The sequence below is a fragment of the Miscanthus floridulus genome, chromosome 16 (assembly GCF_019320115.1).
Source record: "Miscanthus floridulus cultivar M001 chromosome 16, ASM1932011v1, whole genome shotgun sequence".
Taxonomy (NCBI): domain Eukaryota; kingdom Viridiplantae; phylum Streptophyta; class Magnoliopsida; order Poales; family Poaceae; genus Miscanthus; species Miscanthus floridulus.
The window spans coordinates 26,096,661-26,112,761 of NC_089595.1; the positions used below are offsets into that span (position 1 = coordinate 26,096,661).

The 16,101-nt window shown below is 39.5% G+C and overlaps 1 non-coding gene and 1 pseudogene across 1 annotated transcript; one reads left to right on the plus strand and one right to left on the minus strand.

Annotated features, from left to right (window-relative positions):
* The first annotated feature begins 3,533 nt into the window (after positions 1-3,533).
* On the plus strand, positions 3,534-12,680 carry LOC136511899 (serine/threonine-protein phosphatase BSL1 homolog; annotated as a pseudogene).
* Positions 12,681-15,431: 2,751 nt separating this feature from the next.
* On the minus strand, positions 15,432-15,505 carry TRNAK-CUU (transfer RNA lysine (anticodon CUU)). The gene has a single exon. It is a non-coding gene; the product is annotated as a tRNA-Lys (tRNA).
* Between the last annotated feature and the right edge of the window lie 596 nt (positions 15,506-16,101).

The window sequence follows — 16,101 nt, forward strand, 5'->3', positions numbered from 1 at the left end:
CAGCTAGTGGGGTCAGGTTCATATCTGTTAAATCTCAACTGTGTTAGATTAATTTCTGTAGAGCGGCAGTGCCGTCCTGTAAGGCCGACAGTGCCGCCCTCTATTCTAACAGAGTTTTGAGTTAAATTTTTACAGGCCTATTCACCCCCTCTAGGCCTTCTTTGTCTTCCTGTAGATCCTACAGATATATATCTAGTTTAATATTTATCTCTACTATAAGAGAGCAATCAAAACTATACTAGGTCTCCCAAAAAAAGTCCTCCGCTGAGATACTACAACCATTATGCACCAACGAAATTGTACCCAGGATTACCGTATCATTAAAATATATGGCTCTTAATCCTTTTTCACAGGCTTCAACTTGATCCGATGGCCAACGTTATTTGGATCTCCCCCACCCAGGCTTTAATACACGTCTCACACATCCCGTAGGCTATGGTAAAATAGAAACCAATGGAAATCAATCAAGGCAAATATGAAAGTCAAGCAAGGCAAATAGAAAGGAGCGATCCGTGACTCCTATCAAGACAATTTCTAGAATTGTCATTATAATGGAAAAACCCACGCCGAGCCCGGCCCCATCTGACGCGCCCCTTCCAAAACTCTCTGTGCCGTTCTGGTATTGCGTCAATAAGGAGTGGCGACATACCTGCCAACAAACCCACTCGCATGTTTCCATCAAGAACATGTGGGACCTGGTTTGGTGACCCCACGCGTCAGTAGAAGTAGTGGAGCGTCTGCAGCGTGGCTAAACCTGGAAAGGTCTACCCCTTTCTTCTCATAAAATACCAACGATGGCACCCTGGACAAGGAAGCAAAACAAGTCACTTACAGTACGGGCCCACAGAGAGCAGATCGATGAAGAGGTTTAGCACATTTGGTTTTGCCTATTTTTAAAAAAAAATAGAAAAAATATCCGATTTCATCCTCCAAAAAGAGAAGTTAGACCACTGTGTTACAAAAGTAACACACTATACGCCCCGACCGAGTTTACAAAATAAACGAACCGACTTAACACGTGATTATGAAAATAAAAGGCCATTATAAAATAGAACACGCAAGCTAGAGACAATTAGTTTTGTTCTAATTTTTAGATATATAGCTTTTGCTATGCACCTAAATATACATTATGTCTATATACATAGTAAAAACTACTTCCTCTATTCCAAATTATAAGTCACTTTGATTTTTTGGTACATCCATTTTATTATGCATCTAGATATAATAATATATCTAGATACATAGCAAATTGGATGAACCAAAAAAGTCAAAGCGACTTATAATTTGGAATGGAAGGGGGTATGTATCTAGAAAAACTAGAACGACTTACAATTTAAAATAGATGAAGTACTTAAAACTTACTTGATAAATCAGTTGATTATGCCAAGAAAAAATGTTTTTTTTCTTTTGTCTAATAATTTTCATTAGTTAGCTTTCTAATACCCTGAAAATCATCTAAAGAAAGAAAAACAGGATGGGAGAGAGGGAGAAACCGAGAAACAACCAGATAAATATCCATCGCAGTTACACACATATATTTACGACTATATCTACTATTTAATTTAAAAAAGATCAAATACAATTTTTCTTTCATTTATCAAAAGTGAATTATAGAGTTACTTTAAGAAGCTATATCTACTTTAAGAAGTTTGGTACGACATCTTTGATTATTTGGGATGAAGTTTGCTTAAAGTGTCCATGAAGATCTCCAAGACATGTTTAAGGACTTAGACAGATTGTAAATTATATAGTTAATGCGAGAAATAACTTTATTATACCTTGTTACATGTAAGTGTTTCCCGGATTGTATATACATGGTCATATACAATTGTGTGAAAGTTGAACTCTGAAAAAAGTCGTTGTTTGGTTGTTTCCATGTACATCCTTGAAATGAAGCCGTAGCGTTAGCACGTGCACTATACTAGTATATTGTAATATAATGTTTATGAACATTGTTTTTTTACCAAATATGGCACCTATTACTTATGAACTGTTATTATTTTTTTCGAATACGCATGGGAGCTACGTATCTTTGTGTTATAGAGAGAAAAAAAAACAGTCCGTATACATTACCAACTCATGCCAGGAACCATACACGAGAAGGTTGGAAACACTTTACAACACAGTTACCCGAAAAAATACTTTTAACGACCAAACAGCAAGGCAAAGACTCATCCAAAAGCTCCCACCCTATCCAATCCGAGAGCATGAAGTTTCTTAGCTCCGGCGTGGCACCAAAGCTTATACTCATCTTTAAACTGTCGCAAAAGCTCACTAACAGAAGGGGCGTCTCCATAAAAAACACATGCATTACGGTGCTTCCATAGCAACCACACAATCAAAATGATGAGAGAATTTACTCCTTTCTTGTGCGCCTTACTAACAGTCTGTTCGTTTCGTCGTAAACGATCGTAGATTATTTACTACTGGCTGGTTTGGTGTGAAAGAAAATACTATTCTAGCTTATAATCCACGATCGTATACGAGCAAGCGAACAGGCTGTAAACACGCTGATTATCTTAGCCCACCCATCAACAAAACAAAGATAAGTATGTGTAGGAGCTTCGCTTCCCAAACCCAAAGGTGACAAAATACTGAACCAAACTTGTCGTGCAAACACACAACCAGTAAGCAAATGTGAATCATCGACGCATGCATGAAGCATTAAATATAAATAAAAAATAAAACTAATTACACAGTTTAGACGAAATCCACGAGACGAATCTTTTAAGCCTAATTAGACTATGATTGAACACTAATTGCCAAATAACAACGAAAACGCTACAGTATCGTTTTGCCAAAAATTTTGACATCCAAACTGGCCCTAAGCAAATGCTGAATCATTTCGTCCTCTTGATCCCACAAAGGACACCTCTTCGGGTGTGAAAATCCTCAATGTTGATATCAAATATGGTACCTATTACTTATGAATTGCTTTTATTTATTGATATATAGTTCGTTACCAATGTGTTTGCATGAGATGTATTGTATGTGCGAGTGAGATGGACTTGATGTATATGTGCGGGCTACTTTGTTGTTACCATAGTTGGTCCATCTTTTTGTGGTGTATTTAAGTTGTCCTCTATATAGAAACTGCTATAGAAACCATGAGTGGTGAAAGATAGTTTGTAAAGAACATTAATTGTGCTCTATCCCTTGAAGACAATGACAGATAAATAAATAACTCAAAATTATTTAAATAGTAATGAATATGACACCAAGTAAATTTTGATAGTAAATAAGCAATCTTCCAATCCTTGTCTATTTGGAACGGAGAAATATAAAGACCTGGAAGCCCTTCTGGTCTGGAAATTGGGACCAGCTGACCTGCACCTATCAAAGCCGGGCAGCTCGTGCAGCCTTGGTAGTGAGGGCCCCACAATCCAGTTGGCACACGGCGGCGGCCGCGCCCGCCATTTATTACTCCGCTCCGACGAACTCGTCCCCCCACTCCTGAGCTGTCGCTGACAGCACCCCCCATTGACTCCCGACACCCACAGCCACCCGCGTGCCCCCGACACTCCGGCCCCACCATATTAACCCTCTCCCACCACCACCCGGGCCCCGCCGCGTTCCCCACCTTACCCGCCTGTCCCCGCGGCCGTCGTCTCCCCCGTCCTATTCCCGAATTCCGAATTCCACTGCGCTGCGCTTCTGCCTTCTGCTCCCCCCTTTTCTCTCTCTCCCTCCGTGCTCGCTCCCTTGTATCCCACGCGGCTGCGGCGGTGGCGGTGGCGGCGTCCGAGGCTTAGGGTTTAGCGCGGGGGAGGAAGGAGCTTAGGGTTTTGGGAAGAGGAGGAGGAGGCGGCGGATGGGGACGGCGGGGAAGGGCGCGTGGGTGGTGCCGGCGCCGGCGTACAGGGAGGTGGATGGGTGGGAGGGCGTCGGGGAGGACGCGGCGGGCTTCAGGTGCAGCCACTCGCTCACCGCCGTCGCGCCCACCAAGGGCCACGGCCCGCGGCTTATCCTCTTCGGCGGCGCCACCGCCATCGAGGCCGGCGCGTCCTCGGGCCTCCCCGGCATCAGTTCGGTCCTCCCATCCCTCGCTCGCGTCAGCTAAGCTTTAGAGTCTTGCCCTTCCGGGTTTGCTCCTTGCGTGATCTAATGGCGGCGTCCTTTGGCTGTAACTGAAGGGCTCGCGGGGGTGACGAACTCGGTGCACTCGTACGATGTGGAGAAGCGCAGGTGGACAAGGTACGCCACACCACTGTCTTTTAGATTTTCTTCTTCTTGCTTCCTAGAGTGTGGGCATTTAGCTAAATTGCGAGTCCTGCTGTTGCTTCGGAGCTTATTGGAGGTCAATTTTGTAGGTTCTGTCTCTCTGTGATAATAGTTTGTTTAGTGTGGTGAACTTTGTATGTAATTTTAATCCTGATCAATATTGCATAGAATTGTATGCATTCCATCCATAATTCAGTGCCTGTTATCGCGCTTGCTTGTTTGGAATGTGTCTCCGTGGTAGTTTGGTGACTACCAACTTTGCATAACATAACATTGTTTGTTGTGAAATGGATTCGTTAAATGCTCAGGGTTAAATTCTACGTTTCCATCCATAATTCAGTGCTTGTTATCGTGCTTGCTTGTTTGGAATGTGTCCCTGTGGTAGTTTGGTGACTACCAACTTTGCATAACAACCAATTAACAACGGTTGTTGTGAAATGGATTCTTTAAATGCTCGGAGTTAAATTCTACGACCCTACGTTTCTGCAGGTTACACCCTGCTGGAGAGCCTCCATCTCCGAGGGCCGCGCACGCTGCAGCTGCAGTGGGCACCATGGTTGTTTTCCAGGTACTAGGGACTTGGGATCTTCAAATTCCATTTTTCGCACCAATTTTTTCAGTTTTGATTTAGACAATGTTGATGTAGGGTGGGATTGGACCAGCAGGGCACTCCACAGACGATCTCTACGTCCTTGACCTCACAAACGACAAGTTTAAATGGCACAGGTTAGGTTGACTCAAGATGCACCGTTTCTTTTTCCCATGTGCTTTCCGTTTTATCTTGTTTGTCGGATTGCGATCTGACGTGTCCTCTTTCTGGCACTTGATGCAGGGTCGTTGTTCAAGGGGCAGGGCCTGGTCCTCGCTATGGTCACTGCATAGATTTGGTAGCCCAGCGATATCTTGTCACTGTTTCGGGAAATGACGGTTAGCTCCTACATGCACAGCTCCTCCTAAATGTATTTCTGCAATAATTACTATGATGTCACGCTTATTTTTAGAAGGCCATTTTATTTGACCAGTAACACTCTTTTAACTTCCTTTTTCCATAATGTGTCCTTGGATTCCACTAACAAGATAAGTAGATAAAGGAACTACAACATTGTATGTTTTTTCATCAAAAATACTTTAATAAATCCAGGGCTTGTTTTCTTGGTGCCTGCCAGGCAGTTGGGAAGCCAGACAAAGATCTAGAGTTCTAGACCCCAGGCCAATGAAATCCAACGCCTGGGATCTCTTGCCTGGGCCAGGCAACTTTTGAGTCCTCTAAGCAAACAGCCCCCCAGTGTTTTAAACTGAGACATCTAATCTGCACCAAGGAATGCTCTTTTACAACATTTCTTGTCATTTCTGTTCTGTGCAGTATGTGTATACACAAATAATTTTTCCAATGTAACAGCATTTTTGATGTTTGAACAGAATTGCTCTAACAAGATAAAGTTGGCATTGTAAATTTCACAAGTACTTGTAGAGTTTCTACCGAAGGGCGGGCTTGGTGCAAACGGTAGAGTCTTACCGCCTGTGACCGGAAGGTCCCGGGTTCGAGTCGCGGTCTCCTCGCATTGCACAGGCGAGGGTAAGGCTTGCCACTAACACCCTTCCCCAGACCCCGCACACAGCGGGTGCTATGTGTCCTGTTTCAGTATTCTGGTTCTCAGTAGTAAACTACGGTCTACTTGTTAGTTTGTTACTCGCAACTCATGATTACAATTCAGCCAAGTGGTGTGATCTATTTTGTTTCGTTTAAGGGCTCGTGGTCAGTAGTTCTTTACTTAATTTCCTGGGCTTATCCCCCATCTTTTGGTACAGGAAAGCGGGCATTATCAGATGCTTGGGCTTTGGACACAGCACAGAAACCATATAGGTGGCAGAAACTTAACCCTGAAGGTGATAAACCTTCAGCAAGAATGTAAGTTGTTCAATGACCTTCATGACCTCTATATTCTTTGTTCAGTATACTGACTTCTTTATATTCTTATCATAAAATAATTGTCCTCCTTTTTCTCCCTTTTTCCAAGTGTATCCTAGAACACTATTAGTTGATCAACAGAATTGAGTTCCTACTAGAAGGTAGTTATTTCAGATTTTTGGCTTTAGTTTCTGCAAACTTCTCTACCTTCAAGTCCTACTACTTTGTTTGGATTTTGTTGAATCTTTGTTGGACTTCTAGCTGTATAGATGAACCATCTCCAAGAAATAGGTAAGGACTATCAATTTAATAGGTGGATTAGTTTAATATACTTTATTCGCTCTAAAAGAATTGTAAGGAAAGTCACATATGCTCTGAATGCATGCTGGGGGACATTTCCTCAATGCAATATTATTGCTATAAGCTGTAAATGCGACATAAAGCTGGCGATTAAGGTCTATTAGGCATTGTGTCTGCATTGAATTTCAAATGTCTGTATAAGTATGCAATGTTTTTCTTTTAGCTGTTTTAATTTAAATCACTACAGGTATGCTACTGCCAGTGCACGCTCTGATGGCATGCTTTTACTTTGTGGTGGAAGGGATGCTTCTGGCATGGTAGACTCCTCTGCTTTTGTCACTGCTTGATAGATTTAAAAGACTGTGCCTATTTTGTTTGTTATCGTGTTGGCTGTCAATATTTAGCTTTGCTCTGCTAACCTAGATTCTTACATGTTATATATGGTAATAATGATGATCACCAATCAAGGCCTATGTAATACTTATAATCCAAAGAGTCACCCCTTCATTAGTTTCGCTGCATATTTTCAGCTTACCTTATATGCCAAATCTTCTGTTGTAATGATCTATCTTCGCAATCTGAAGGAAGCATAAGGAATGCAGAATTTTCTCATTGACATTGCAAAGAATTGAAATTAGAGAAATAGTATTGCAAGGCAGTTATATTGCTAACTGACTTTGCAGTTCCTGTCTTCTTATGGAAAATAACATGTGGTTAAAGCCATGCTTTTGCCCTTCTCGTGGAATTGGGCCTGCAATTTTTTCGAAAATGCAGGAGAGCTGCGCATCATTATATTAAGAAGAAAGAAAGGGGCTAGAGCCCTACAACACACACCACACACAACCCCACACAAATAACATTCGCGCCTGACAAGGACAAAAGGCGACCAAACACTATCACTAAGCTAACGAATTGGGCCTGCAATGAGTTTCATAGTACATGGTAGTGTAGCATCGTTTATCATGTGGGATACCTGCAGTGGATTCCATGCTAGGATCTGGAGGGATTTATCTTGTTAATCAATTTAGCTACTACTTCCTTCAAAATTCTGTTCAGTTTTTCATATTTCCCATTCTATCTGTTGAAATTTATTTGACGATAATTGCAATGCATTTGCAGCCACTTTCTGACGCCTATGGACTATTAATGCATACAAATGGCCAGTGGGAATGGACTCTAGCCCCAGGGGTATCTCCATCTCCAAGATATCAGCATGCAGCCGTAAGTCACCTATACCATATGTAAGCTGAATTACTTGTTAATATGGTGCAATCACAACCCACTGATTTGCATAACTGCTCCAGATTGAACCTTTTGACCTTAACAGTGTATTTATTTATTCTTGAAAGTGATTCGTTCCTTATTGCTCTAGTTTGTTCACTTAAGTGTTAATGTTAATTTGCTTTGCCTCTCCTGATGGTCTTGAACTCTAGGTTTTTGTTGGTGCTCGGTTGCATGTTACTGGAGGTGTCCTTAGAGGAGGTAGAGCTATTGAAGGAGAGGGCGCAATAGCAGGTAAGCTTTTCTTTTTGCTCCTCCTACCTTCAGAAACATCTATTTGTCTCTTAAGCCTGACAAAACCACACATTGTGAAGTCCTGGACACTGCTGCTGGAGTTTGGTTGGATAGAAATGGCATTGTGACCTCTCGTACTTTGAAGTCATCCAATGAGCATGATGCTGCTTCGGATCTACTTCGGCGCTGTCGTCATGCTGCTGCCTCAGTTGGTTCTCAGATTTACATTTATGGCGGACTCAGGGGAGGTAAATGATGATGGATATCATTTTTGGTGCTTCTCTGGCCTTTTTTGTTTTGGTTCATCTCAAAACCAAAACCCTTCTAATCGGCATTATGGCAGTTTTTGAGGGTTGTAGACTTGTAGTTTCCTTTTGTTATTAATAGATAGCACTACAATAGCAATGGTTTGTTATTCACTTATTCTGATGTAGTGGCTTGTCACTTCAATGTGTGTAGTGTAGGCAGCCCATACATATTCGGATAACTAGACTCATAACGTGGTAGATTCTCACACCATGCCGCATTATTGTAGCAAATTACTGAGTTTCTGATGTTAGGTAATGGTAGGACCACCAATGTTTAGCAAGCCACTTAACACTTATATTTTTCAGCAAATGTTTGAACAGATGGGCAAATGACCTGCTCCTTATTTCAGTTAGCTTATGTTGTTTGATTCATTACTGAAATCTAGGTCACCCCTAGTGCAATTTTCGGTGTGATGATTAAGTTGCCATCAATTCGTGCCACAGAAATCTGACATTCTTTTCCAACAGATATCCTCCTCGATGATTTCCTGGTTGCTGAGAATGCACCTTTCCAATCAGAAATCACTTCATCTATGTACAATGTTGATAGAGTCCCTAGGGGGGAATCTCAAAATAGAAACAATAGTTTTCATTCAGATTCACCTGTCCATCAGTCTACAAATAACAGGCAAGAGACAGCTTCTGGTTTCAGGTTCCTAACTTGTCATCTTTGGTGCTAATAGAGTTTTTATGCTTTTGACTTCATGAAAGCTAAATGAGTTCACATCGTTTCCAGTGCGGACAAGAAGTCAATTGACATGTTGATAGAGGCCTCAACTGCGGAAGCTGAAGCTGTCAGCGCTGTATGGCGAGCTGCTAAGGAAGCATCTGCAGCATCTTCGGAAGATAGTCTTTCGGAGGGAATAGGATCGGAGTCCCCACTGAGTGAAACTTCACCAATGCCTGAAGATTTCGATGATGGGGGATCCCTAGAACCAGATGTGAAACTACATTCTAGAGCAGTATGTATTCTCATGGAAATTCATTCCATTTCCTTTTTTAAAATTGGATACTGACAAGATCATAATTACAAAATAATTGAATTCAAGAAGAGTCCTTTCCTTACCATTTGAAGGCAACTATCCAATGGTTGTGAAGCATAGAGCTGGGACTGGTTGGCTAACTGTTTTAGTACAAATTTTCTTCAATTAGAATAACCAATTACCTAAGTAGAAACCTATTCAATCTAATATAATAATGTGGCCTCTGCAATTAACTAGGCTTTAGAAATATCCTGAATGAGATTTCATGGCTGACTGTGTTATCCAAAGGTTTCTGTATGATTTTCTTGCAAATGAAGCTGTTTTCTTCATCCAAGCTCTATGCTTCCTCAATTTTTGGTCAATGCAAATTATTGATCCTGAACTCCTGATCTTCGATTTTGAAGGTTGTGGTTGCTAAAGAAGCAGTAGGAGATTTAGGATGCTTGGTCAGACAGCTCTCACTGGATCAATTTGAGAATGAAAGCAGACGGATGCATCCTTCAAACAATGACCAATCTTATCCAGGCAGGAGAACATTAAATAGACAACGATCACCACAAGGTTTGCATAAGAAGGTATGTCCAAAATTTACTCTCTTAATTTTGTGGCAGGAATTCTCTGTTCTTACTTTTTTGTTGCAGGTTATTTCGTTCTTACTTAAGCCAAGGAGTTCTCTGTTCTTTTTTGTTGCAGGTTATTTCGTTCTTACTTAAGCCAAGGAATTGGAGAGCTCCTGCTGATAGAACCTTTTTTCTGGATTCTTACGAAGTTGGCGAGCTATGCTATGCTGCCGAGCAGATTTTTATGCAAGAACCAACTGTTTTACAATTAAAAGCACCAATTAAAGTATTTGGTGATCTTCATGGGCAGTTTGGGGACTTAATGCGCCTTTTTGATGAGTATGGTTTTCCGTCAGCTGCTGGTGACATAACGTAAGTAGCCCCTGAACTTCATACCTCTTTTGCAGGGGCGGAGCTTAGTGTAGACCAAGCTGGGCCACGGCCACCCCTGCTTAAGTGAATCTCTATTGTCTAAGAAGTGATTTTTGTACTGTTAATTAGTGGTTAATCTTCAATTATATAGACTGCCCCCCCCCCCCCCCCCCCCCCTCTATGGGAAAGCTCCGCCACTGCTCTTTGAATGTGCATTTGAAACTACTGAACCGAAAGTTTTGGAATTAGTTTTTTTTTCTTCTGTACACTATCTTTTTTTTGTATTGTTTTGTGGTCATGTTCTGCCATGCACTCTAAACTTACCCTTTCTGTTATGTAACACACTTACTTTTTTAGGTATATTGATTATCTCTTCTTGGGAGACTATGTTGACCGAGGTCAGCACAGCTTGGAGACAATAACTTTGCTTCTTGCTCTTAAAGTGAGTACCAATACCTGAAATGCCTTTGTTGTTGCTGCAACCATTTGTATAAAATTTAGTTCTGATTTTTGAGAAACATTACAGATTGAGTACCCTGAAAATGTACACTTGATCAGAGGAAATCATGAAGCTGCTGACATCAATGCTCTTTTTGGCTTCCGCCTTGAATGCATTGAGAGAATGGTAGGCATGCATTTCTGCATATATTTGTTTGAATTGAAATATTGCATGCATTAGTTGAATGAACCCTTTGATGTAGGGTGAAAGTGATGGGATATGGGCTTGGACAAGATTCAATCAACTGTTCAATTATCTCCCACTTGCTGCCATGATAGAAAAGAAAATAATCTGCATGCATGGTGGCATAGGAAGGTCAATAAACACCGTGGAGCAAATTGAGAAACTTGAAAGGCCTATCACAATGGATGTTGGTTCCATTATCCTCATGGACCTCTTATGGTATTTGGTTGCCCATTTCATCATCTTTACATTCATCTATAGCATGATTATGAATGTTTTTTTCTTGTATAAATGCAGGTCTGATCCTACAGAAAATGATAGTGTGGAGGGTTTGAGACCTAATGCACGAGGGCCCGGCTTAGTGACATTTGGGGTATGTATGACCGTATGACGGTTCTGTTGCTATAGAATTCTTAATAGTTATGTTTTCTTTTACTTTATCACGAGTTAGTCCCTCCAGACTGAATATTGTGTTCTTTTTTTGGAGAATCAATCTTATCTTAATTTTGTTGTTGACCCTGCTGATTAAACTTGTTTCTTATTAAATTTTCAGCCTGATCGAGTAACAGAATTCTGTAAACGAAACTAAATTGCAATTGATCATAAGAGCCCATGAGTGTGTTATGGATGGGTTTGAACGTTTCGCTCATGGACAATTGATCACTTTATTTTCAGCAACAAATTACTGTGGTATGTATCTTGCACCTTCTAGGTCATTTTAAAATTATGTTTTTTTTTTTTCGTTTTCTCTTAGACCTTTCCTGCACCAGGTACTGCAAACAACGCAGGGGCCATCCTTGTTGTTGGCAGGGGCTTAGTTATCGTTCCAAAGTTAATTCATCCACTTCCACCGCCTGTTAATTCACCTGAGTCCTCCCCTGAACGTGGGGATGCCACATGGATGGAGGTCAGAATTAATCTTTTTCTTTTTTTACTTATTTCGTTGTAAGGGTCTAAGGGAAAAATGAGGATTGATCAAGAATTGTAAGTTGTTGGAAATTACTGAATGCATATTAATTAAAAATATGTATTTCTGTGCCTATTTGATCACTGAATGCCTTGCCATGAGTTATTCTTCTGTCTTCTGTTGTGGGATTAAAAATAGGCTAACTTACAATGGTCTTGGAATTCTAATTATCTGTAGGAGCTTAATATTCAGCGGCCACCTACTCCAACCAGAGGGCGGCCACAAGCTGCCGGTGATAGGAATTCTCTTGCTTACATATGATACTTGACTTGACAGAGCCACCTCAGACTTCTGGATATGTTTGTTTGTAATCAGAAATTTCTTTACCAGTTTCAAGGTACATATGGTATAGCCAAGAAGAACAACCAACAGGACATCATGGATACACTTGAGATCAGTTCCCTGGTAATCCATTGTGATGCATCGGTTTTAACTGTAGTTGTGTGCTACCGTGACTTCAGCTCCTCACCGGGAAGCTACATAACAGCATTTCAGATCTCAAGCAACATTATATGCTTCCCAGCCTGATTTGGCGCTCTACTCCATTGTTTGGACCGAAAGTTGCGATACCGGTGGACAATAATCAAGTCTGATGTAGTTGTATTAGCTAATCTGTAATTTTAGTGTACATGGGTAGATTGTTCTTTCCTCAGAGTAAGAAGGTTTGCAAATGTTTGCATACCATGCTGCAGCCTGGGACGCTGTTTAAACAGGACAGCCATACAAGTTACCAGATCTGAGTTAGATTGGGCAGAGACCTGAGCCATTTCATTTGCTCTTTGCGGAGCATGAATGTAAGGGGTTGTGTTGTGAAATGTTGAATTCGTTATAGGTGTTTGTGCAATAAATTAAGTTTTGCTTAATTCAGTGAATGCTTTGATTTTTAGTGACCTGAGTTACAAATGAATATATTTGGGAGATCATTTGTCTAAAAGCTACTCCCTCTAGTTACAAATGAGTTTTCGTTTTGGGTTATCTTGGTAAACCATTTGAAACTTTGGTTGTAAATTACCTTTTATATGCTTAGTTAAGAAATTTCAAAGTGATACAAGTAGATTTTGTCTCCAAATGGGGTTTTGGAAAAGTATACCTAGTTTTGTTTCATAAATATTGCTTTAAGAGTACTAGTCAAAGTCATATTTTGGAGATATGATGTGCAGAACATCACTTAGATGTGTCTATAAATTAAAGTCCGGCTAAACACAACTTTATATAGAAATTAAAACTATAATCTGTCACTTATATTATACCTACCTTTCAGGTACTTATCAGGAAGAAACAAAAGAAACATGGTGTTTATATGTAGAAAAAAAACATTAGCCATATCATATGCAGGTGTACTTAAATTGAGAAACAAAAAATAAAGCATAGGAAGAAAGGGTCCAAAACATTTTTCTGAACGAACAATGCCTGATGTGTGTTTATATTGATATAGACCATAGCCAGACAACTGAAAATAAACTATAGAAAAACAACAACGAACCTCGTGCCGCAACAACTCAACAAAGAAGACCAGCACCACCTAGCTCTAAATGTGATTGACAGCCACTAAGCCACGAAGAAGCCACAAACGCTCCTGTCTATCCAACAATGCCCAATCGCATACCGTTAAGAGCATGAACTCCTGGACGTCTGTATAATTGTATAAATAGGTGCAAAGGAAGCCACATTCTTTTATTTGTTGTGCAAGCAATGTCATATGCATCACACTCTTATATATACTTGTTCTCAGACGCCTGTTTAGACACCCCACAAATTTCAAAATATAGGGAAGTTTTTCACCTTAATGTATGGAAATATAATGACTTTTTCAAGTTTTTTTAATTCAATTTAAATGCATATATTAAAGGGGAGATTCCTCTATATGTTGGGGTTCAAAAGCTTTAATTATATTTATCTTATGTAATCCTAAATTGAGTTGTCATCAATCGAGATTGTAAGTGCATTTGGCCCACGTATGCCGGTTTTGGTGTATTAATGACAAAGCAATTTATGAACTAATCAATTTGATGAGATTCAAATGTAGCTATTAATCCCTTTGGGGATTGAATTAAGCTTGTGACCCCACAATTTTAACGAAGAAGTGGCGCTCAACTCAATAGAGGCTTTATTTGTTTTATATTTTGATATTGAGTATAGAATACACCATACTATAAAAGGGATACAAATCTCAAATACTTGAGGAAGACAGAGTGCTCAAGTTGAGTTGGTCAAGATGATGACACTCGGTTTAGGTGGATTAACTTAGGCGTGTACTCGGGACTCTTGTAACATCAAAATTGGTGTTGTGTGTTTTAATAGCGCTTCATCAAATTTGGCCATGTTATTAGTCTCTGCTAGGGACGAGTTGAAGCCGTGAAGCCTGGAAGGGGCGTGAGGTATTTCATTCCTATTGGCCATGACACCTAAAACGATTTAGGTCTCGCTTGTCTTGGGTCCTCGTGTTTCTTGTTGCAATTGCAATTGCAATCTTGTTTTTTCTGTGTGCCTATGCATATGTGTGCTGTGTTCAATGTGTGTTGAAGTGTGGCTTGTGGAGGTTTTCCCGCTTTTAATATAATGATAATATGTGTTAAGTTTTTTTTTTATAAAAATACGCTATTTAATATATTATTGTCAAAGTAGTATTTTGAAGACTATGCCAATATACAAATGTGTCACTTATTTATGTGTAAATGGAAATAGCGGTTAAACACAAGTTTATTTGGGGGAAAAAACTATATTGCCATATTATACTTATCAGGTGTACCGCTGAGAGATGACACAAAAAGGGAAAATAGTCTAATACATGTAGACGAGACATTTAAAATCCAAAACTGTGCTAAGAAATCACACAAAAAATAAGGGCAAAGAATCCAAAACAAAACATGTACACAAGACATTGAAAATATGAAGACAGGAGCAAAAAAAATCCAAAAATATTGGGACTACTTTAAAATATGAAAAGAGGGCAAAGAGTCCAAACATGTGCACCAAACATTTAATATCCAAAAAGAGATGACACATAAAAGAGGGGAAAGAGTCCAAAACATGTGCACGAGACATTTAAAATCCAAAATATTGGTAAGAAATCACAAAAAAATGTACAAAATACAAAACAAAAACATGTACAGGAGACATTTAAATCTAAAATATTGCTAAAAAATCACAAAAAATGATGTAGAAAATACAAAACAAAACATGTACATGAGACATTTAAAATAAAAAGTAAAAAGGAGCAAAAATGAGGAGAGTCCAAATACGTGCACGAGACATTTAAAATCCAAAAATAGCACGTGGATGAGACAAAAGAGATGACACAAAAAAAGTTCCGAAACATGTGTGCGAGACAATTAAATCCAAAACATTGCTAAGAATCACACCCAAAAAGTGATGGTAGAGAATGCAAAAAGTAGAGGTGACATTTATTTATTTTTTAAAAATAAATAAAGCCAAAAAATGAGATAAGTCCAAACTTGTGCATGAGACATTTAAAATCCAAAAAAAATATATGCACAAGACTTTTAAAATTAAAAATATTATAAAAAATGATGGTAGATAATGCAGAACAAAACAGGTACATGAGACATTTAAATAGTAATAATAAAATAGAGAAAAAGTAAAAAAAAATCGCTCGCTAGAAGGAGGGCTTGAACCTCCGACCTTGTGGTTAAGGGCCACACGCTCTAACCAACTGAGTTATTCCAGCTTTTGATGTATGTATTGACTTTTTGCTTATCTATCATGTTCTCATTACACATCAGAACAACGTGCCAACATGATGTCATGTCCGGTGCCGCCAGAAGAACTGAAACGAACGGAGATGGACAAATGGATAAGCATTCGCGGTAGAACTAGTGCAGGGCGTCTGGCAACAGGAAAATAAGTTAGATGTACATCAGCTGAATATATTTACCGTGGCTCATTAGAGTGCTAGAATTCCCTATTCACAGCATAATTAACAGAGAGAAATATTATACACATAGTGTCAGCTTGTAAGAGCATGGTTATGGAGTTAAGAAAATTATTCAGTGCCAACCACCGCTTTGGTGGAATTGTGGAGAAAAAGAACCTGACAGAAATCTAAAAGTTCTATATCACATATTACAGATTTTGTACGTGCTCGTGCAACTACAGGTGTGAAGCTATAATAAATCGTTTTAATTTATAATCTGATAATTTAGTAAGTGTACAAACAGTATTAATTTATATTTAGTAAATCAGTAAGTGTATAGGAAGTTTAAATTTATAATTTGATAAATCAGAAAGTTTGCAGTACAGTACATGGACCACTTTATTAATTAA